The sequence below is a fragment of the Oncorhynchus masou genome, chromosome 15, assembly GCF_036934945.1.
Source record: "Oncorhynchus masou masou isolate Uvic2021 chromosome 15, UVic_Omas_1.1, whole genome shotgun sequence".
Classification (NCBI taxonomy): Eukaryota; Metazoa; Chordata; class Actinopteri; order Salmoniformes; family Salmonidae; genus Oncorhynchus; species Oncorhynchus masou.
Window position 1 is genome coordinate 61,689,194 of NC_088226.1, and position 25,000 is coordinate 61,714,193.

The following is a 25,000-nucleotide window of genomic DNA, read 5'->3' on the forward strand; positions in this document are numbered from 1 at the left end:
CGTGGAGTTTGGTCAACCATCCTATCCTTAGCCTATAGTTTGTGGTTGAAAATATTTTGCATACACATAAAAAGTAACCAAAACAACTGTTGCAACTGAGCTCCATGGAATCATCATAATGAATTAATTGAATCAATAAATAAATTAATGGAGGCTTAAAAAAAACTATTTTCAACTCCCTTGAACAAGATAGAGCTCGTGCGTTGTTATGGTCTGTGGGAGGCGCACGCTCTCAAACACATCTCCGTGTAGAACAGTCGCCCCGGAGATACCGAATAGAGAGAAGAGAAACTGGGACCACACAACTCCCACCATGAAACAATAGTGAAACCGTCACGCTTGCCGGGAGTATCTTTCCCAAAACCAGACATTACCTTTTTATTGTCTCCACCGAGGCTGGTGAGGTTGAAATATGGAAACGGCTGCTTCAAGATGTTTCCTATTGCTCACTCAGCTCTTGCTCGTCTGTCAATTAGGTAAGAACTTGATATTTAATCTTGTGTTTTCTCATTATTAGTACATTTAAAAGTTGTTTTTTTTACTTGATTGTTGATTCTGTTGGCTGTGTTTTTCTCTCCACAAGAATGCAGTGCGCGTGAAGTTCAGGTTCATATCAACTTCGCTTGTTTTTACAAGCCTACCTTTTACAACCTTCATTGTATGCATCATGGATCCTTTTTACTGATTAGATTTTAAACCTAAACGTAATCATTGTTTTTCAGCCTATATTAAATACTCTCGACAATCATGATGCACAAGCGTGCGTTTTGGAGTAGCCTACAGTAGAATAATGTTGTCCAGAAATAAGTGGTAACATGCCCCCTTTGTAATGTCTTATTATTTACTTGCGTAGCACACACCCGGGAGTCCTTGTTCTGCAGCGAAACTTAATTTTATAGTTTTGTTGCATTATTTGATCTTAATTTACATTTAGGCTAATTTTACAAGGGAAAAGAGAGCTGAAAGCGTTGATAGAATGGTTATGCTTCGTAAAAGCACCTTTGGCAGCAATTACAGCTGAGTCTTTCTCTAAGCTTTCTACACCAGGATTGTGCAACATTTGCCCATTTATTTTCAAAATTGTTCAAGCTCTGTCAAATTTTGTGTTGGTCATTGCTAGACAACCATTTTCAGGTCTTGCCATAGATTTTAATGTAGATTTAAGACAAAGCTGTAACTCTGCCACTCAGGAACATTCACTGTCTTCTTGGTAAGCAACGCCAGTGTAGATTTCACCTTGTGTTGTAGGTTATTGTCCTGGTGAAAGGTGAATTCGTCTCCCAGTGTCTGGTGGGTTAGAGTTAGACTGAACCAGGTTTTCTTCTAGGATTTTACCTGTGCTTAGCTCCATTTAATTATTTTTTTTTATCCAGAAAATCTCCCCAGTCCTTAACAATTACAAGCATACCCATAACATATGCAGCCACCACTATGCTTGAAAATATGGGGAGTGGTACTCCGTAATGTATTGGATTTGATTCAAACATAACACTTTGTATTCAGGACTGAAAGTAAATTGCTTTGCCTCATTTTTTTCAGTATTACTTTAGTGCCTTGTTGCAAACAGGATGCATGTTTTGGAACATTTTTATTCTGTACAGGCTTCCTTCTTTTCACTCTATCCATTGGCCTCAAGGTGAAATCCCTGAGCAATTTCCTTCCTCTCCAGCAACTGAGTTAGGAAGGACGCCTGTATCAAATCAACGTTTATTTGTCACGTGTGCCGAATACAACAGATGTAGACCTTACAGTGAAATACTTACTTACTGGCTCTAACCAATAATGCAAAAAAGGTGTTAGGTGAACAATAGGTAAGTAAAGAAATAAAACAACAGTAAAAAGACAGGCTATATACAGTTTTTTCAAAATGAGCTTGTTCCTTTACATGGCGTGCTAGTTGATACTTTGGTCTATCAAAATATATATTTAAAATGTTGTTAATATTAAGACAACTATTTGTGGGGAAAAAGTTGCGATTGTCCTGTCTTTCAAGAATCCCTGAGCTCTAAAACAGCAACATTTTCATGGCAAAATGTGTACAATACCAAGGTCCTTGTGGGGGGCCCACAAAACTGAGCCATGCCACTGTATCTTATATCTCATAATGGTCCTGAATAAATACATAATGTGTTGTTAGCTTTATTATAGGAGAGTCATGTGCTTATAAATAATTGGTGTTACCAATATTATTAGTAAATATTTCAATAAACAGATGGTTGTCTCCTCAGAACTGAGTGAAAGGAGTGTTTTCTTAATTGGCCCAATTGGTCTCAGCCGGTCCCTTTCAGTATGGCACACATACAGTGCCAAGGAGGAGACTGATATGCTTGGTTTAATCCTTTGGTTGAGTCATTAAACAAATATTTGAAAAAAGCTGGCTAAAGCCAGTTTGCTTAAGATTTCATTTTAGGAGCCTTTTATGATAGACCTTGTGAACTGGTATAGCAAATGTTTTGGTACCTGCTGAATGCTTTACCACATGCACCCCTCTGCCACCACTCCCCTCCTCTTTTTTGCCTCTTTCAGTTGAGTGGTTTAAATGACTCTTTGATGAAATGTGGGTCACAAAGAAAGTGGCTGTTGGAAAGGCAGCAGAGGAATTGATGGAAGAAATAAGACACAAGTGAACTGAATGCAATGCAGACCCTGTGCCATCTGTATTCCCAACGTGGTGGGCTATAGATAGGACATTTACACTGGGCATCACCCACAGTGCCCCTCTCTCTCGGATGAGGAAGTCTCTATGCTTGTTGTTTTGGCGCAGGGTGGTCCTGACTCGTGACAGATGGCAGTCATAGTTAGTTAGTCAGTCTGTCATTCAGGCGGATGGTTGGTCGTTTGGTGGGGATCCAGAGGCCACACCCGTTCCTCGTGCCTCTTGGATGACCACCTGAGAGCCGTGTGTCAAAGGTTGGTGGTCCAATGCTTAACCCAGTTTCAGATGTAGCTTACTGGTACATGAGGGAAGTGTTCCACTGCCAGTTCATACCTTCAGGTTGCCCATGTAGTTGTTATCACACTGAGGAGCACAATAAACTACACTTGCAGAGTACACAACTCAATAGTTTATTTGCATAGAGTGTATTTGCATAATCTGGAAAACAATTATTGTGTATGGGTCAAACATTGTCTGCTTCAGTCTGATTACGACTGTTGTTAACAGCTCCAAATCAGTACTTATTACCAATAGAAATTGAAACGCCGCTTCTCTCCTCTGACACAGATGAATAGTTTTTTCTCCATGCCACCTTGCCCTCTTTCTTTCTACCCTCTCTTCTCATTTTCCTACCTTCTCCTCCCATTCCTTTATATTTCTCCTTCTCTCCCTCTTTCTCAGAGGGAGCTGCGGGATACCGTACCCAGGGCAGCTTGGCACACTGGTCCTCTTAGCCATCCCCTGGTTGTTGGTAAAAAGCCAAGCAGATTTCCAATCGGCAGCAGCAGTGCTATTTGACGACCAGATTAGTCGGTGTTAGGCTCAACGACATTCGCTCAAGCATGCACAGGGGCGACACTGAGTCACCCCTCTCTCTCACCCAGGCCATGACTGAATAGGGCTGGGGTTATGTGGGGGTACATCCCAGCCAAGCCTCCATAGTGGTGCCCAGGACTCTCCTCCATATCCCCAATCTTCCCAAGACCTCCCCGAATGATGCTGTCAGAAGAGTGGTTGGTTTTGTATGGGTGGGGGAGAAGCTGGCAGAGGGGGACGGTGTTAAGGGGCGCACAGCGAGGGAGACCATTGTAACCGTGACACTCGATGGATCGCCAATTTGTCCCAGAGGCAGTGGCGGCGTTGGAGCAGGAGGCTATCATGCTGCGAGACTGGAGGGGAAGTGCGAGAGTGCAGCATGTTACAACCGTCACAGGAGCGTCACGGCAACGCTCTGACGCTCTGGCTCCCAAGCCCCCCTCCTTGACACCTCAGTGTGTCCCCCACCCCCACCTCCAAGCTAGGAGTGCGATGGAGTTGAGGTTTCAACAGCACTTGTACATTCATTAGTCTTGTTCCAGACTTTCCCCCCTTTTCATGCTCTCTTTATCTCACACTTTCACATGCATTATTCTCATCTCCTTTTTGTCCCATCTATTTGTTCAACTTTTTCTCTCCCTCCCTCATCATCCTCCATCTCTCATCTTTCTCTTCTCATTTCTCCTCCTCTCATCAACCCCCTGTCTCATTCTTCTCTCACTCCCCCGATCTCTCCCTCCTTTCGTCCTCTTGTCTCTTTCCCACCATCTCTTCCCTCAACTTATTCTCCTCCTCATTTGTCTCTCTGTCCCTGTGGACTCTTTGGTTTGGCCAACCATCTTGTCTAGCGTGACAGTCAAGCTCTGCTGTTTTCCCACTGGTGTTCTGCCAGCCGGTTACTTGATGCCTACCACTGACCACTTAATGGAGGATAGGGCAGATCCGGGTGGCCTGTCTTGCAACTGAAAAGGGGCTGCTCACACTGGGACCATTGGGGAGAACAGGAAGAATCTCGTAGAGATCCATTGATTTCTCTCTCTCTTCTCTTCAGCTGCCTGTTAGTGTGTGGTCTCAACTGTCCTCTATATCGATGGCTCTTGTCTTTTTGATGCTGAATACAAATCCCAAAGTGACTAAGATGAAGGCCAGCAAGCTTGTGTGAGCAACACTGTTGGTCAAAGTGCTAGGGGGTGATCCCCTCCCCTTTATTTTGAATCTTACTTTTAGTTCCTTTTCTCAATGTGACACCCATAATGGAATAAGTAGATGTGTTGGGACTAATATGACTGCACATAACACTCCCCAAAATGTCCATGCTCTTTTAATTTACATAAATACCAGTAAGGTACAAATGAAATGTAAGTGCTTACAGGAATAAGATTTTAACAGGATGGTGACAAATTGTTTTTTAACAAAGTTTAACAGGGTGTAGAATGCAGTCTGGGCAGTATTCAGTTATGACAGAAGTCATAATGTGAACAATTTTAAAAAGGTGTGTAGTATGACATGCCTGTGTAGTTATGCAAATAACTGGGACTTTGATCAATTTAAGAATATTTTGGCAGTGCTGAGCCAAAGGCTGTACAGGGGAATATTTCACTCAAGCCACGTTGGTCAAGTGTTTGACAGTGTTTCTTTGTAAACACTTTGAGTTGAAGATTTGGAGAAGGAAACCTGGAAACCTGATCCTAGGTGCGTGTTTTAGGACTTTTATTGTCAAGCCCTTGAAGTCAGCAGCTGTTTACCCCAAGGTATATAGCTTTTAGTCAAACTGGTTCCTTGCATTGTTTAGATGAAGACCCACGGCACAGAGACACATACCAAGACAGAGGTTTGGTATTATTCCAGCGACAACCAGGGTTTGAGGGAGTTCCTGATGTGATATTGAAAAGCAAGTATTGAAACCCCATTATAACAGTTACCCACACTGACCAAATAAAAAAATTGTTTAAAAAAAATCAATTTTATTATACCAGATCTTTGTCTTTGGACTCCCAATTAGAAGTAGCCACTCAAAATGTTTGCGAACCGCAGCGAATCAAGTTAGTTACTGTGGGTCTGGTGAAAGTCAGGTGTGCTCAAAACCATGATCATTATTTCCACACCACCACCCATGGAGGAGATCAGAGACCTCTGATTGTGCCTGCTGGCATTTCAATGTTGGCACCATATTCATAGAATCACTTACTTCACGAGAACAAAATGAGTAAAATATCCTGCTCTATATGCCACCATGATACCCATTTCTGCTGGTTGACTGGCAGTCTTTAGTGGAGGGTAGAAGCTGGCCACAGCTGGTGGCGAACAGTGCTAATTCTTCCATCAGGGGTCCAGAGCCTAGTCCGGGTACAACTCATATCTAAGGAGGTTACTGATCGACATGTTGAAACTGAACTTTCATCCTCGGTGACAGAAATCTATTGGTGATGAACGATACCACTCAAAAGTAGGCCATCAGTGGAACCTCAAAAAGCTTTGGTGAATGACATCTCAGGTTACTGATAAGTCAAACCTGAAAATAAAAGACTATCAGAGACAAAAAGCTGGTTGTCTGCACCTTGTGAAGTGGATCAGGACCAGTCAAGGGCAATGCCTTTCTAAAGAGTTATCCATATCCCTCCCCAGCTTGTCACGGTACGTCTTCCCCCATCCCTGAGCCCCTACATTTTCAATTAGCGTATCACTCAAAATAGTTACAGACGTTGGTCCCCCGGGCCACCATGGAAATACTGGGTGATTGTTAATGAGTTGGTAATTGCACTCACTCTAACCTTGATGGATGGTCAAGGGACAGAGTATATTAATGCAGGTGAAAAGCAATTAGTATGTAGTCTAACCCCTGCTGAGTGGCTTTGTGGTACCTACTACATTTGACTTTTTTGGGGGGTCATTTAGCAGACACTATTATCCAGAGTGACTTACAGAAGTGAGTGTGCACATTTTCTTACTTTTTCTCACTGGTCCCATGTGGGAATCGAACCCACAACCTTGGCGTTGCAAGGGCCGTGCTGAGCCACACGGGACCTCTACTATTGAGCACCTTCAGGCTAGTAGTTTATAGTACTGTCATCTTCTATAGAGCTCTGTGCCGATGTGATACCCTGAGCTGAGCTCCTTCAGGCTAGTAGTTTATAGTACTGTCATCTTCTATAGAGCTCTGTGCCGATGTGATACCCTGAGCTGAGCTCCTTCAGGCTAGTGGTTTATAGTACTGTCATATTCTATAGAGCTCTGTGCCGATGTGACCCTAAGCTAGTGGTTTATAGTACTGTCATATTCTATAGAGCTCTGTGCCGATGTGACCCTAAGCTGAGCTCCTTCAGGCTAGTGGTTTATAGTACTGTCATATTCTATAGAGCTCTGTGCCGATGTGACCCTAAGCTAGTGGTTTATAGTACTGTCATCTTCTATAGAGCTCTGTGCTGATGTGATACCCCGAGCTGAGCTCCTTCAGGCTAGTGGTTTATAGTACTGTCATCTTCTATAGAGCTCTGCTGATGTGATACCCTGAGCTGAGCTCCTTCAGGCTAGTGGTTTATAGTACTGCCGTCTTTGTGATTACCCTTTGACAATGAAACCTGTGGGAGGACTTTTTCTGCAGCGATGTTCCAATAGAAGAATCCTTGAGCTATATGACTTGTGAAAAACAAAAGATTGATAGTAGCTCATAAAGAAGGATATTGCATGAAGACTAGAAAGGATCACTCCATACAGAGAAATATGGTTGCAGAGAGTGGAGGATGGCCCAGAGCCTGGATGAGCAAGCAGCATGTTGTAAAGATGTGATATCTAGGGTTGGCTCAATAACTGTATGATCGTGTAACCTGGGTGCGGTCCATCTGGGTCCTGGACTCCCTGATGGACCGCACCCAGGTGGTGAAGGTAGGAAACAACACATCCACATCGCTTTACTCATCTCATATGTATATATTGTATTCTATTCTACTGTATTTAAGCGAATGCCACTTTGACATTGCTCAACCTAATATTTATATATTTCTTTATTCCATTCTTTTACTTCAAGATGTGTGTGTATTGTTGTGAATTGTTCGATACTACTACTGCACTGTTGGAGCTAGGAACACAAGCATTTAGCTACACCCGCAATAACGTTTGCTAAATTTGTGTGTCACCAGTTAAATTTGATTTATGGGTGAAGACCTTCATGAAGATAAAATAAACGTCATAACCGTTTTTTTGTTTGTGGAACGAACAGCTTACTGAAGAGGGGGAGGCCAGGTATTTGTGTGGTTGAGTCTGTTTCTGTGTTAACATGGACTCTTCATAACTTGATGAAACTTAGTCCTTGCTAAAACAAGCAAGGCGGTGGTGTTATTGTTGCTTTTCAAACGACTATAACATTTGACTGACCAATAACCGTCATTCAAAATTCCATGACCGTCACAGCCCTAATCCTCTTATCTGTTGGTTGCTCCATGTGTCTACTGTCAGGGTACAAGAAGGAAGGGGGTTTCTCTGATGTAGATCAGTCACTCTACTCGGAAGAGGCTGTGCATCCTCTGGTGTCCCCATGTTCAGTGTGAGGCACGGAACTTAATGGGAGTGCTGTAGTCATATGTACACTCACAACCTGAAGTGTTGTACTCTCGAGCCATTGTGTCAGCTGTCGGTCTTTAAATTGTCACTGCGCCTTACAATAACACAACGGAGAGAAGGAACCATTCATTGCTCTTAGTGAGAGCATTTTTCAAATCTTCTATAGCTGTTGTTTCTTTGAGAGCATTTCTATGATCATCCCTGCATCATAGCTGTCTCTATTCATCCTATGATCAGGCGCTTCTCAGTAAAGACATGAGAGATAGGAGGCCATAAAATACTCTTTCTCCCTCATCTAACAAAATTCAATCAGCTCATTAGAAATAACATGAAAGCAGGCAGCAGAGAGGAGTCCCCATACGACTGCTCACAGACCCACCCACCCTCCCACTCACACATTCGGGACAATCTAGATACAACATTGGCAAAGAGTGCACCCATCCAGCTGAGATGTGGTTTAGTTGCTCCTCCATTTCTGTTATCCCCTTTTTTGGAGAACTTTGATCAGGCTCCATGTGGCCGATTTAGATTAGGTCCATCTCTAGACGAGCCCATGCCAAAACAGCCCCACCAGCCTCCATCATCAGAACGAATCCTTTATGCATGTGGAAATCTAGTTAAAACGATTTGCTACAGTTGCCGAAAGCATCTCTTCTGTGGAGTAGGAAAGCCTCATCAACTTTTTATCTCTGTCATGGGTTCCGTTAGAATTGGGGACACAGTGTCTTGTCCACTGCTTTTTATAGAGGCAATTATTTATATTTGTAATTTCATGAAACTTCAATTATGTTTTTTCTTCCATCCTCACTAACTTACTTAGGCGTTGAAAGCTAAGCACACAGCTATCTAAGCCTTGGGACCGTGTAAACAATTAGGATGATTGTGTAACCGCCCTCTGTGCCCCCTAACAAGCATGATCCCAACCCTTTCCATAACAATTATGACAAATTAGCCCAGAAGCTGTCATTACTCATGTTCCATTATTTGTATAAAATTAACTAACTAAAATTTAACTAACAATACACACATCTCAAATTAAAATAATGGAATTAAGAAAATATATAAATATTAGGATGAGCAAGGTCAGAGTGGTATTGACTAAAATACAGTAGAATATAGTATATACAGTTGAAGTCGGAAGTTTACATACACCAGCCAAATACATTTAAACTCAGTTTTTCACAATTCCTGACATTTAATCCTAGTAAAAATTCCCTGCCTTAGGTCAGTTAAGATCACCACGTGATTTTAAGAACGTGACATGTACAGAATAATAGTAGAAGTGATTTTATTTCAAATTTTCTTTCTTTCATCACATTCCCAGTGGGTCAGAAGTTTACATACTCAATTAGTATTTGGTAGCATTGCCTTTAAATTGTTTCACTTGGGTCAAACATTTCAGGTAGCCTTCCACAAGCTTCCCACAATAGGTTGGGTGAATTTTGGCCCATTTCCTCCTGACAGAGCTGGTGTAACTGAGTCAGGTTTGTAGGCCTCCTTGCTCGCACACACTTTTTCATTTCTGCACACAAATATTCTATAGGATTGAGGTCAGGGCTTTGTGATGGCCACTCCAATACCTTGATTTTGTTGTCCTAATGCCATTTTGCCGCAACTTTGGAAGTATGCTTGGGGTCATTGTCCATTTGGAAGACCCATTTTGCCACCAAGCTTTAACTTCCTGACTGATGTCTTGAGATGTTGCTTCAATATATCCACATAATTGTCCTGCCTCATGATGCCATATATTTTGTGAAGTGCACCAGTCCCTCCTGCAGCAAAGCACCCCCACAACATGATGCTGCCACCCCCGTGCTTCACGGTTGGGATGGTGGTGTTCGGCTTGCAAGCCTCCCCCTTTTTCCTCCAAACATAACAATGGTCTTCATGGCCAAACAGTTCTATTTTTGTTTCATTAGAACAGAGGACATTTTTCCAAAATGTCCAATCTTTGTTCCCTTGTGCAGTTGCAAACCGTAGTCTGGCTTTTTTATGGTGGTTCTGGAGTAGTGGTTTCTTCCTTACTGAGCGGCCTTTCAGGTGATGTCGATATAGGACTCATTTTACTGCGGATATAGATTATTTTGTACCTGTTTCCTCCAGCATCTTCACAAGGTCCTTTGCTGCTGTTCTGGGACTGATTTGCACTTTTCGCACCAAAGTATGTTCATCTCTAGGACACAGAACGCGTCTCCTTCCTGAGCGGTATGATGGCTGCGTGGTCCCATGGTGTTTATACTTGCGGACTATTGTTTGTACAGATGAACTTGGTACCTTCAGGTGTTTGGAAACTACTCCTAAGGATGAACCAGACTTGTGGACGTCTACAGTTTTTTTTTTCCTGAGGTCTTGGCTGATTTCTTTAGATTTTCTCATGATGTCAAAGAAAGAGGCACTGAGTTTGAAGGTAGGCCTTGAAATACATCCACAGGTACACCTCCAATTGACTCAAATGATGTCAATTAGCCTATTGTATTTATCCCTGTGTTTCCTTTCTCTGTGCCAGTTCATCTTGTATGTTTTGTCAAGTCAACCAGCGTCTTTTTCCCCATACTCCTTTTCTATCCTCTTGTTATAGTCCTCCCGGTTATGACCCCTGCTTGACTCTTGACTACTTTCCTGCCTGCCCTGCCCTTCTGTACTTATTGGACTCTGATCTGATTTTGACCTTTTTGCATGTGTCGTGACGTTGTATTAGTTAATGTGACAACTGTTGCTCATCGAATGATTAAAGGCTTCTAATTGCGTGATTAACTGAATCAAGCAATTATTAACTCATTAACCCGGGGCTTAGTTTTATTGAGTTTCTATTTCCCAAATTAACTCAAAGAATATCAGAATATCGATTTTACAACAGCCGCTAATTAATCAGTTAACTCTACAATCTCATTCTGAACGTCGCATAATCCGGGAATCTGCACGGACCCGGGTCTCACCAATGAGTTCGTACCACACCAATCTTAGTTGGGTATTTATTTGCTAGAAAGCCAAAATGATGATTAAAGATACACATGCACAAAACCACATTCTAGGCTATTGATTAGAACTTGGTATAACGGGCCAACACACTATGGTGTGGCGTGTTACCCAAAATGTGGATTTATAAGAGAGAGAAAAAGAGAAAGTACACGAGAAATATACATTTGGGGGAATTTGTCAGCTATGCTTATTTTAACCCTAGCCTTGCCCCAAAACCGCCGCTCTTATGGGTCAGAATATAATGATGTAATTACGTGGGGAAGGTCTCTGTGGATTCTCGGTGTGGACCGTTCAGGCTGCTCAATGACGCACTTCTCCGGCGCAACTCTCTGGTCGTCCTCACGATGTCAGTGTCCTTTTGGCTTGGGAGTCTGTTCCCTCACCCTTGTTTTGGAAGGGCTCTTCTGAGGTCAGACAGCTCTGTAGCTCAGAGCTCATAGCGTAGGAATGAAACAGTGTAGATACTACGATTCGATGGGAGATGGAGGCTAGGTGGTTTGACTTGAATTCACCCGCTTAGACACAGCTACTCATCCGTAGCTTTGGTAGAAAAATATTTGTCTTCAAACTTGTGTTGCGTTTTTGGTTCGTTGACTTTTTAGACCTCGGCTGCAGCTTGGGTCATGTATTCTTATCTGTAAATTCTTTACTCACAGGTTTCATACCCTCGTGTCAGAAATGGGCGTAACCGCCTTTAGGGCAATTCTCTGGGCGTACCAAGTTAAGAGGCAAGGTCTAGATTTTACTCAAATCCAATTTTAGACAACTAACTTCACATTTCATCTTTACCAAAACATTCTCTTTGATTTGGACATTTTCCATACAACGTCGAATGTATAAACATCAAACATATACTATGTAAACTGTTGACGTTACAATGTTTTCTTAGCGTCATCTATTAACCTTTAATAACAAAACAAAAATGACATACATTTTCATATTCCATCTATCGTCATGACCACCATTGTGGCTGACGGAAACCATCGTTCCAAAGTCCCTGTATTTCATGTTTAATGTTCTGAGGCTGGTTCTCCGTAGTAACAGGACAAAAGTTTGTCTGTGGCCTAAGATTTACCAGGGGCGTGAGGGGTCATAAACCCCCCACATCTTTAGACCCCTAGATCTCTCCTCCTCTTTTGGGGTTGAGAGAATCTGTAGGGTTGTGGTCTCCTGTAACCTGACCTGATCAGGACAGTCATGACACATGTCTATGCACATAGGGCAGCAGCTTCTAAGGTGTAAGGTTGAGTAACTAGGTGGTAGCCACAGTGACTAAGTTCAGGGCAGGGTCCTGGGTGGAGGCTGGCTAGTGATGGCTATTTAACAGTCTGATGGCCTTGAGATAGAAGCTGTATTTACGTCTCTCGGTCCTTGCTTTGATGCACCGGTACTGACCTCGCCTTAGGTGTTCTAAAACGTTTGACCGGTAGTGTACACACCTTCACCTTTCTTCTTCCCGAAGAGGTCTTTATTCCTGTCTGCACGATGTACTGAGAACTCAGCTGGCTGTATGGACAGGGACAGTATATCCGGAGAGAACCATGATCCCATGAAACAGAATGTTACAATCCCCGATGTCTCTCTGGAAGGAGATCTTCGCCCTGAGCACGTCTACTTTATTGTCGTGGGACTGAACATTAGCGTGTAATATACTCAGAAGCGGTGGATGGTGTGCACACCTCCCTGAGTCTGACTAAAAGTCCACCAAATACCGTCAAAGGTTTTGACGCATGCTTGTCTCCTTTGAAGAAGCATGTGTACATGATGTGTCTGTCTGGAGTCATGAGAGCAACCAGCCTGCCTGCTCTGCTCAGAGAAGATGGAGGAGGGGCAGACTGGCTGAAAGAGCTGCAAAATCTGGACTCCTACAAATCAGCAAGGGCTAGACAATCTGGACCCTCTCTTCCAAAAATGATCAGCTGAAATTGTTTCAACCGCTATTACTAGCTTGTTCAACCTCTCTTTCGTATGGTCTGAGATCCCCAAAGATTGGAATGCTGCCGCGGTCATCCCCCTCTTCAAAGGGGGAGACACTCTAGACCCAAACTGCTACGAACCTATATCTATCCTACCCTGCCTTTCTAAGGTCTTCGAAAGCCACGTTAACAAACAGATCACCAACCATTTCGAATCCCACTGTACCTTCTCCGCTATGCAATTTGATTTCTGAGCTGGTCATGGGTGCACCTCAGCCACACTCAAGGTCCTAAACCATATCATAACCGACATCGATAAGAGACAATACTGTGCAGCTGTATTCATCGACCTGGCAAAGGCTTTCGACTCTGCCAATCACCATATTCTTATCGGCAGACTCAACAGCCTTGGTTTCTCAAATGACTGCCTCACCTGGTTCACCAACTACGTCTCTGACAGAGTTCAGTGTGTCAAATCGGAGGGACTGTTGTCCGGACTTCTGGCAGTCTCTATGGGGTGCCACAGGGTTCAATCCGCGTGCTGACTCTTTTCTCTGTATACATCAATGATGTCGCTCTTGCTGCTGGTGATTCTCTGATCCACCTCTACGCAGACGACACCATTCGGTATACTTCTGGCCCTTCTTTGGACAGAAGTATGTGTTAACTAACCTCCAAATGAGCTTCAATGCCATACAACTCTCCTTCCGTGGCCTCCAACTGCTCTTAAATGCATGCTCTTCAACCGATCGCTACGCACACCTACCCACCCATCCAGCATCACTACTCTGGATGGTTCTGACTTAGAATATGTGGACAACTACAAATACCTAGGTGTTTGGTTAGACTGTAAACTCTCCTTCCAGACTCACATTAAGCATCTCCAATCAAACTATATCTAGAATCGGCTTCCTATTTCGCAACAAAGCATCCTTCACCCATGCTGCCAAACATATCCTAGTAAAACTGACTACCCATCCTTGACTTTGGCGATGTCATTTACAAAATAGCCTCCAACACTCTACTCAGCAAATTAGATGCAGTCTATCACAGTGCCATCCGTTTTGTCACCAAAGCCCCATATACTACCCACCACTGTGACCTGTATGCTCTCGATTGGCTGGCCCTCGCTTCATATCCGTCACCAAACCCACTGGCTCCAGGTAATCTATAAGTCGTTGCTGGGTAAAGCCCCACCTTATCTCAGCTCACTGGTCATCATAGCAGCACCCACCTGCAGCACGTGCTCCAGCAGGTATATTTCGCGGGTAACCCCCAAAGCCAATTCCTCCTTTGGCCGCCTTTCCTTCCATTTCTCTGCTGCCAATGACTGGAACGAACTGCAAAAATCACTGAAGCTGGAGACTCATATCTCCCTCACAACTTTAACACTAGCTGTCAGAGCAGCTCACAGGTCACTGTACCTGTTCATAGCCAATCTGTAAATAGCCCATCCAACTACCTCATCACCATATTGTTATTTATTTATTTTTCTCCTTTGTACCCAGTACTACTACTTGCACACTCATATTCTGCACATCTATCACTCCAGTGTTTAATTTGCCATACTGTAATCATTTTGCCACTATGGCCTATTTATTGCCTTACCCCCCCTTATCCTACCTCATTTGCACACACTGTATATAGACGTTCTCTATTGTATTATTGACTGTATGTTTGTTTATTCCATGTGTAACTCTGTGTTGTTCTTTGTGTCGCACTGCTTTGCTTTATCTTGGCCAGGTCGCAGTTGTAAATGAGAACATGTTCTTAACTACCTACCTGGTTAAATAAAGGTGAAATAAATCAAATAAAACTGATTGGAAATCAACGCAAGGAAATCAAAAGATAGCAGTGACAGCTGTACAGAACTCATCCAAAGTGCTTTGACTTCTCAAACGCGGTAGAAAGCTTACACAATATGAAGCCCCGCCAACTTAAGTTAGCCGTAGCGTTATCTAAGTAACTAAGTTTAACTTGCAAGTTAACGCAGAATTCTAGATTTTTCACACAGGAAAAATATATAAAATGCGTAAAATCTCTTGCTGCATTTTGTAAATGCAGATCTAAGATGCTTTTTGTCATTTCTGCTCTGCATCAGACTAAGTTGTTGCTTCAGTTGCTGTTCACACACAGGCATTCTATCAGCAGACGGCTACTTTTTCTCTGGTAATTTTCTCAGTGTAACCGTTGCACTTCTCTTGTCATCTAATGAAAATGAACCGAATGTATTGCACTAATGTCTTTTCTGTGAAGGAAAACTATAGTTGCACGTCCATGATCAGTCTATTGAAGCGAAAAAACACTTGACTTTCGATAAACAGCTGGACCTGCTCCCGTTTTCTCCCATTGTGCTATTTACAAACAAACACATGACTGGCTCAACTGATCTGTGGAACTACGGTAAGCTTCATAATGTAAAAGGATGTGATGGGAAATAAGCAGATCACGTTGTTCATCTCCTAACGTACTGCACAAGTTGACTGCAGGAATTTACTTAAAAAGTACCTACAAATATTACAATTTATTGAAGAATGTCAAAAAAAATTGTTTCAACGATATTGAAAAACTATCCTGTGGCTATTTCCAAATACCCCGGTAGACGGTATATATGGCAAGCTGGCCAAGCCTAGTGTGAATACTTTCCCAGTTGGCACAGGGTACCATATGGAAACCGTATGGAGGCCGTAGTTAGTGAAGGAGCAGTTGACCAAATACACTGTCATGTAGCTTTCAAATGGCTCTTGGTCCTTAAATCACACCCTGTACATAATGCTTTATGTTATTTTAAAAATAAATATATAAATAAGTCTTCTGAGATTGTTATTATGGAACTCTCCCCTTTTTGATCCCTGTAAATCTCTCTCTTTTCCTCTAAACAAGCAGGGCTAAGTGGAACCCCCTTGTTTAAAACATCCACTATCCCACTCTAAATGTTTAGAGACGTTTGGCCAGGAAGTAATGACAAAGTGAAAAAATAGACAATATTTCTCCCCTGAAGAAAGACTGTCTGAATGACGCAACATGATCATTGTTTTCATAACGGAGAGAGTGTGACAGAGACAGAGATGATAGAGAGACAGAGATACAGACAAAGTGCTAGACTATAGTTTCTCTGTAGTGTACAATGATACATCCTCACCAAGACCGGCAGTGTGAGGAAACAGGCTTAATCTGTGACCATAGCAATGTGTGGAAGACCAGGTAAAGTCACTGTGGCCGGTGGCCATAAAGAGGTCCACTTGTTTTCTAGGGAGTTGGGCCTCATGTTTTCTGCATGCTGATTTGCTCTGACCAGATGACCACAAGACCAAGACCTCTGAATATGGCTGGCTACTGTACCAGGCCTCCCTCACACTACTGCAGTTATGTTGAGCAGGGGAGCGTAAGGATGACTCATTAGAAAGGCTGTATAAACAAACATCCCTGCACTGTGTGTTTGGCCCGAGTCCAGAGGGGATAATGATGGAGACCTTAAACGTCTGGAGTCATTATGCATCCTCCATCAGACAGGCTCTCTGGATGGGTCATTATGTATAGGCAGGAAGGAGCATACGCATCAACACACACACGTTATTTATTTCCCTCATCTGTTCTTTATCACATGCACACATACTCCTAATTGCATGCATCACAGACACACACAAACACACACACACTCAGGCTTATCACCCCAGTACAGAGGACCTGGTGATGGAGAATTCAGGCCAGAGAGATCAGAATGCAATTAAGTGTGACCACACACTTCTTCTTATTTCATACTCCTCCCCTCAGGCACACACTGTGCCATGTCCTCGTACCGCCCGGCCATCGACAGGCACTCTCCAGAGCCACTTAAAACGAGGCACAATAACAGGCTGCCAGTCCCAGCAGGATGCCAGGCACACAGCCTGTGCCCACACAGTCCCACAATGCCAATTGACCCATCTCATGGTGACATGAACCAGTACTCTATAGACTGTGGAATCAGTGTAGAATCATCCACAGTCTGGATATGAGCCAGCACTGTACATGCATGAATACACCAGGAGCAATTCAGTTCAATAGCGGAGTTGCATGACAGAGTTGTTTAGTCCGGCCCTTACCAGGGCCCCAGTTGGTTAGTCCGGCCCTTACCAGGGCCCCAGTTGGTTAGTCCGGCCCTTACCAGGGCCCCAGTTGGTAAGCCCGGCCCTGTGTGAGTACAGTTCTCATTCGGTCCCTCAGGATCTCGTGTAGCACAGTGTTTGGCCAATCTATTACGTCTCATTGATGATGCAGGAGTGCTGTTGCCGCCTCCGCTGTTGAAGAGTGTGACCCGATGCTTTTGAGTAAACGTGATGGAGGAATTAGGTAGAGCTAGTACTAGCGTTCCGAAAGCGCACTAATGCTCCAGCTGTGTTGCATTACAGATCTCAGACCAGCTGCTACACACACACACACACACACACACACACACACACACACACACACACACACACACACACACACACACACACACACACACACACACACACACACACACACACACACACACACATATATATATATATATATATATATATATATATATATATATATATATATATATATATATATATATATATATATATATATATATGGATGACGCTGACAGAGATGGTCGCCCCGCTTCGCGTTCCTCTTTTTTAAATGTATTATTTCTTACGTTGTTACCCCAGGAAATAAGTCTTATTACATGCAGCCGGGAAGAACTATTGGATATAAGAGCAACGTCAACTTACCAACATTACGACCAGGAATACAACTTTCCCAAAGCGGATCCTCTGTTTGGACCACCACCCAGGACAATGGATCGGATCCCAGTAGGATAACCAAAACAACAGCGCCACAGACGGAGCGGTCTTCTGGTCAGACTCACCGCTCCCGAGCATACTACTCGCCAATGTCCAGTCTCTTGACAACAAGGTAGATGAAATTCGAGCAAGGGTTGCCTTCCAGAGAGACATCAGAGACTGTAACATTCTCTGTTTCACAGAAACATGGCTCACTCGGAATGTGTTATCAGAGTCGGTACAGCCACCCGGTTTCTTTACGCATCGCTCCGACAGAAACAAACATCTTTCTGGTAAGAAGAAGAAGGGGGTGTATGCCTTTATGATTAACGAGTCGTGGTGTGATCATAACATCATACAGGAACTCAAGACCTTTTGTTCATCTGACCTAGAATTCCTTACAATCAAATGCCGACCGCCTTATCTACTAAGAGAATTCTCTTCAATTATAATCACAGCCGTGTATATCCCCCCCAACCAGATACCTCGACCGCCCTGAAAGAACTTCATTGGACTTTATGTAAACGGGAAACCACATATCCTGAGGATGCATTTATTGTAGCTGGGGATTTTAACAAAGCTAATCTGAAAACAAGGCGCCCTATATTTTATCTGCATATCGAATGCGCGACCCGGGCTGGCAATGTTCTGGATCATTGCTACTCTAACTAACTTCTGCGACCCATACCAAGCCCTCCTTTTGGCAAATCTGACCATGACTCCATTTTGTTGCCCCCAGCCTATAGACCGAAACTAAAACAGGAAAGGCCTGTTCTCAGGTCTGTTCAATGCAGGTCCGACCAATCGGATTCCACGCTTCAAGATTCCTTCGATCACGTGGACTGGGATGTGTTCTGAATAGCCTCAAATATCAACATTGATGTATACGCTGATTTGGTGAGCGAGCTTATTAGCAAGTGCATCGGTGATGTTGTACCCACGGTGACTATTAAAACCTTCCCCAACCAGAAACCGTGGATTGATGGCAGCATTTGCACAAAACTGAAAGTGTAAACCGCTGCATTTAATCATGGCAAGGCGACTGGAAACATGACCGAATACAAGCAGTGTAGCTATTCCCACCGCAAGGCAATCAAACAAGCTAAGAGTCAGTATAGAGACAACGTAGAGTCGCAATTCAATGGCTCAGACACAAGACGTATGTGGCAGGGTCTACAGTCAATCACGGATTACAAAATGAAAACCAGCCCCGTCGCGGACCCCCGACGTCTTGCTCCCAGACAAATTAAACAACTTCTTTGCTTGCTTTGAGGACAATGCAGTGCCACTGACATGACCCGCTACCAAAACCTGCGGGCTCTCCTTCACCACGGCCAATGTGAGTAAGACATTTAAACGTGTTAACTCTTGCAAGGCTGCCGGCCCAGACGGCATCCCTAGCCATGTCCTCAGAACATGCGCAGACCAGCAGGCTGGTCTGTCAGGAGGAATGGGACAAAATTCACCCAATTTATTGTGGGAAGCTTGTGGAAGGCTACCCGACACGTTTGACCCAAGTTAAACAATTTAAAGGCAAATACTAATTTAGTGTATGTAAACTTCTGACCCACTGGGAATGTGACGAAAGAAATAAAAGCTGAAATTAATAATTATTTCTTCTATTATTCTGACATTTCACATTTTTAAATTAAAGTGGTGATCCTAACTGACCTAAAATGGAATTTTTACTAGGATTCTATGTCAGGAATGGTAAAAAACTGAGTTTAAATGTATTTGGCTGGTATATGTAAACTTCCGAATTCAACTGTACATCAAATCAAATTTTATTGGTCACATACAGATGATTAGCAGATGTTAACGCGAGTGTAGCGAAATGCTTGTGCTTCTAGTTCCGACCGTGCAGTAATATCTACAGTACACTATCCAACTGAAAATCCCCAAAGACCATCTATCATTCTTTCCCACCCAAACAAAATTATGCATTGTAGGAACTGGCTAGTTTTTATGTCGGTGCTAATCCCTGCTGAATGATAGGCTGTCATTGTGTGCTGGGTGGCATTGCTCCATAGAGGATTTGCACCTTTACCCTTCTGTCTCGACGCAACTTGGGAACTGAGATATGGCATTGGCTATTGTTGCCAATGAAATGACTGGCACAGGTTCTGTGTGATCGCAGGGTGTGCGAGGGGGTGTAGTGGTTGAAGCCGGTTGTCTGTTCAGACCTGTGACCACTGACCACTTCCTTTGCCTGTCTGTTGTTTTGTAATGGAAGACAGACACATTTATGCTGATACTTCTTTACATCAAACAGCATATTCTGCTCTAATTCTCTGTTACCTCTGGAGAGGAACCAAACATTTAGTGGTTCAAGGGGTACCCATTGCCAGGGGCTGCCTAACCTTCCAGGAAGTGGGCAAGACTACTCCCCATCCCACCCCCCACCCCTGGCGTAGGGGGGTGGGTCACTCAACCATTTTGGCTCTGGTAGAATTCTGTGACCCTGCCCTGTGAGCTAGCCAGTGTCTCCCACGGTCTGGTTAATCCTGTTATTCACCATGCCTCACAGAGCCACAGCCGTGTTAAAACGTAGGCTCCATGTACACAATATATACACAAGGCTGGCTGGCCACTCTGCTGGATCAACACACTGCTGTGTTTGTAGCCCTTCTCATTCTCATTCTCTGTGTATCTCTCTCATTCTCTGTGTCTGTCTCTCCCCGTATCTCTCACTATGTGTCTATCTATCCCTGTTCTCTCCTCTCTGCACAGACCATACAAACGCTCCACACCGCGTGGCCGCGGCCACCCTAATCTGGTGGTCCCAGCGCGCACGACCCACGTGGAGTTCCAGGTCTCCGGTAGCCTCTGGAACTGCCGATCTGCGGCCAACAAGGCAGAGTTCATCTCAGCCTATGCCTCCCTCCAGTCCCTCGACTTCTTGGCACTGACGGAAACATGGATCACCACAGACAACACTGCTACTCCTACTGCTCTCTCTTCGTCCGCCCACGTGTTCTCGCACACCCCGAGAGCTTCTGGTCAGCGGGGTGGTGGCACCGGGATCCTCATCTCTCCCAAGTGGTCATTCTCTCTTTCTCCCCTTACCCATCTGTCTATCGCCTCCTTTGAATTCCATGCTGTCACAGTTACCAGCCCTTTCAAGCTTAACATCCTTATCATTTATCGCCCTCCAGGTTCCCTCGGAGAGTTCATCAATGAGCTTGATGCCTTGATAAGCTCCTTTCCTGAGGATGGCTCACCTCTCACAGTCCTGGGCGACTTTAACCTCCCCACGTCTACCTTTGACTCATTCCTCTCTGCCTCCTTCTTTCCACTCCTCTCCTCTTTTGACCTCACCCTCTCACCTTCCCCCCCTACTCACAAGGCAGGCAATACGCTCGACCTCATCTTTACTAGATGCTGTTCTTCCACTAACCTCATTGCAACTCCCCTCCAGGTCTCCGACCACTACCTTGTATCCTTTTCCCTCTCGTTTTCATCCAACACTTCCCACACTGCCCCTACTCGGATGGTATCGCGCCGTCCCAACCTTCGCTCTCTCTCCCCCGCTACTCTCTCCTCTTCCATCCTATCATCTCTTCCCTCTGCTCATACCTTCTCCAACCTATCTCCTGATTCTGCCTCCTCAACCCTCCTCTCTTCCCTTTCTGCATCCTTTGACTCTCTATGTCCCCTATCCTCCAGGCCGGCTCGGTCCTCCCCTCCCGCTCCGTGGCTCGACGACTCACTGCGAGCTCACAGAACAGTGCTCCGGGCAGCCGAGCGGAAATGGAGGAAAACTCGCCTCCTGCGGACCTGGCATCCTTTCACTCCCTCCTCTCTACATTTTCCTCCTCTGTCTCTGCTGCTAAAGCCACTTTCTTCCACTCTAAATTCCAAGCATCTGCCTCTAACCCTAGGAAGCTCTTTGCCACCTTCTCCTCCCTCCTGAATCCTCCTCCCCCCCCCCTCCCTCTCTGCAGATGACTTCGTCAACCATTTTGAAAAGAAGGTCGACGACATCCGATCCTCGTTTGCTAAGTCAAACGACACCGCTGGTTCTGCTCACACTGCCCTACCCTGTGCTCTGACCTCTTTCTCCCCTCTCTCTCCAGATGAAATCTCGCTTCTTGTGACGGCCGGCCGCCCAACAACCTGCCCGCTTGACCCTATCCCCTCCTCTCTTCTCCAGACCATTTCCGGAGACCTTCTCCCTTACCTCACCTCGCTCATCAACTCTTCCCTGACCGCTGGCTACGTCCCTTCCGTCTTCAAGAGAGCGAGAGTTGCACCCCTTCTGAAAAAACCTACACTCGATCCCTCCGATGTCAACAACTACAGACCAGTATCCCTTCTTTCTTTTCTCTCCAAAACTCTTGAACGTGCCGTCCTTGGCCAGCTCTCCCGCTATCTCTCTCAGAATGACCTTCTTGATCCAAATCAGTCAGGTTTCAAGACTAGTCATTCAACTGAGACTGCTCTTCTCTGTATCACGGAGGCGCTCCGCACTGCTAAAGCTAACTCTCTCTCCTCTGCTCTCATCCTTCTAGACCTATCGGCTGCCTACGACACTGTGAACCATCAGATCCTCCTCTCCACCCTCTCCGAGTTGTGCATCTCCGGCGCGGCCCACGCTTGGATTGCGTCCTACCTGACAGGTCGCTCCTACCAGGTGGCGTGGCGACAATCTGTCTCCTCGCCACGCGCTCTCACCACTGGTGTCCCCCAGGGCTCTGTTCTAGGCCCTCTCCTATTCTCGCTATACACCAAGTCACTTGGCTCTGTCATAACCTCACATGGTCTCTCCTATCATTGCTATGCAGACGACACACAATTAATCTTCTCCTTTCCCCCTTCTGATGACCAGGTGGCGAATCGCATCTCTGCATGTCTGGCAGACATATCAGTGTGGATGACGGATCACCACCTCAAGCTGAACCTCGGCAAGACGGAGCTGCTCTTCCTCCCGGGGAAGGACTGCCCGTTCCATGATCTCGCCATCACGGTTGACAACTCCATTGTTTCCTCCTCCCAGAGCGCTAAGAACCTTGGCGTGATCCTGGACAACACCCTGTCGTTCTCAACTAACATCAAGGCGGTGGCCCGTTCCTGTAGGTTCATGCTCTACAACATCCGCAGAGTACGACCCTGCCTCACACAGGAAGCGGCGCAGGTCCTAATCCAGGCACTTGTCATCTCCCGTCTGGATTACTGCAACTCGCTGTTGGCTGGGCTCCCTGCCTGTGCCATCAAACCCCTACAACTCATCCAGAACGCCGCAGCCCGTCTGGTGTTCAACCTTCCCAAGTTCTCTCACGTCACCCCGCTCCTCCGCTCTCTCCACTGGCTTCCAGTTGAAGCTCGCATCCGCTACAAGACCATGGTGCTTGCCTACGGAGCTGTGAGGGGAACGGCACCGCAGTACCTCCAGGCTCTGATCAGGCCCTACACCCAAACAAGGGCACTGCGTTCATCCACCTCTGGCCTGCTCGCCTCCCTACCACTGAGGAAGTACAGTTCCCGCTCAGCCCAGTCAAAACTGTTCGCTGCTCTGGCCCCCCAATGGTGGAACAAACTCCCTCACGACGCCAGGACAGCGGAGTCAATCACCACCTTCCGGAGACACCTGAAACCCCACCTCTTCAAGGAATACCTAGGATAGGATAAGTAATCCTTCTCACCCCCCCCCCCTTAATGATTTAGATGCACTATTGTAAAGTGGCTGTTCCACTGGATGTCAGAAGGTGAATTCACCAATTTGTAAGTCGCTCTGGATAAGAGCGTCTGCTAAATGACTTAAATGTAAATGTAAATGTCTTTCTGTCTCTCTCTGTGTCTCTCTCCCCGTATCTCTCTCTTTCTCGGTGTCTCTCCCCGTGTCTCTCTCTCCGTATCTCTCTCTTTCTCTGTGTCTCCGTGTCTGTCTCTCTGTATCTCTCTTTCTGTGTCTCTCTCTCTTTTGTTAGATATTACTGCATAGTCAGAACTAGAAGCACAAGCATTTCGCTACACTTGCATTAACATCTGCTAACCATGTGATTTGATTTAGTAAGTCTTAACAAAGTCTCTCCCCTTACTGGACAAGCTTTTTTTGGGGGTGGGGGGACTATTCAGTCCGTCTCTTGAGTTGCATGGATGCAGAATTCCCATCCTTAATGTTGAACATGAATCAAGATTCAGATTCAGTCATTACTGCAAGGAAATCATAACAGAAAAAAGTGTGAAAAAAAACTATTGTATCACCAGAGTAACGCAGAATGAGTCCCAGTCCTATCCCATTGTTACTGATCGTTGGACCTCCTCATCAAATCAAATTTTATTTGTCACATACACATGGTTAGCAGATGTTAATGCGAGTGTAGCGAAATGCTTGTGCTTCTAGTTCCGACAATGCAGTAATAACCAACAAGTAATCTAACTAACAATTCCTAATCTACTGTCTTATACACAGTGTAAGGGGATAAAGAATATGTACATGAGGATATATGAATGAGTGATGGTACAGAGCAGCATAGGCAAGATACAGTAGATGGTATCGAGTACAGTATATACATATGAGATGAGTATGTAAACAAAGTGGCATAGTTAAATTGGCTAGTGTTACATGTATTACATAAGGATGCAGTCGATGATATAGAGTACAGTATATACGTATGCATATGAGATGAATAATGTAGGGTAAGTAATAATAATTTGGTGGGTGCTTATAGTTGTACATGTGTGTATTATATTATGCATGTGTGACTTGGAAACTTGTTTTTTTTGCATATCCCAACTCCCCTGAGACATCCTTGGCGAGTGGGGTCACGGCCAGGGTCAGCCATTATGAACGGTGACCCTGGAGCAATTATGGTGACGTGCCTTGCTAAAGGGCATATTAACAGATTTTTCACCTTGTCTGCTCAGAGATTTGAGCTATTGCCCTTTCAGTTACTGACCCAACGCTCTGCTAGGCTACCTACCTGTCTGGGAGTGTAGCTCTCAGTTACTGACCCAATGCTCTAACCACTAGGCTACCTGCTTGTCTGGGAGTGTAGCTCTGTTACTGACCCAACCACTAAGCTACCTGCCTGTCTGGGAGTGTAGCTATCAGTTACTGACCCAATGCTCTAACTGCTAGGCTACCACCCTCTCTGGGAGTGTAGTTCTCAGATACTGACCCAATGCTCTAACCACTAGAATACCTGCATGTCTGGGAGTGTAGCTCTCAGTTACTGACTCAATGCTCTGGAGTGTAGCTCTGTTACTGACCCAACGCCACAACCGCTAAGCTACCTGCCTGGGAGTGTAGCTATCAGTTACTGACCCAATGCTCTAACTGC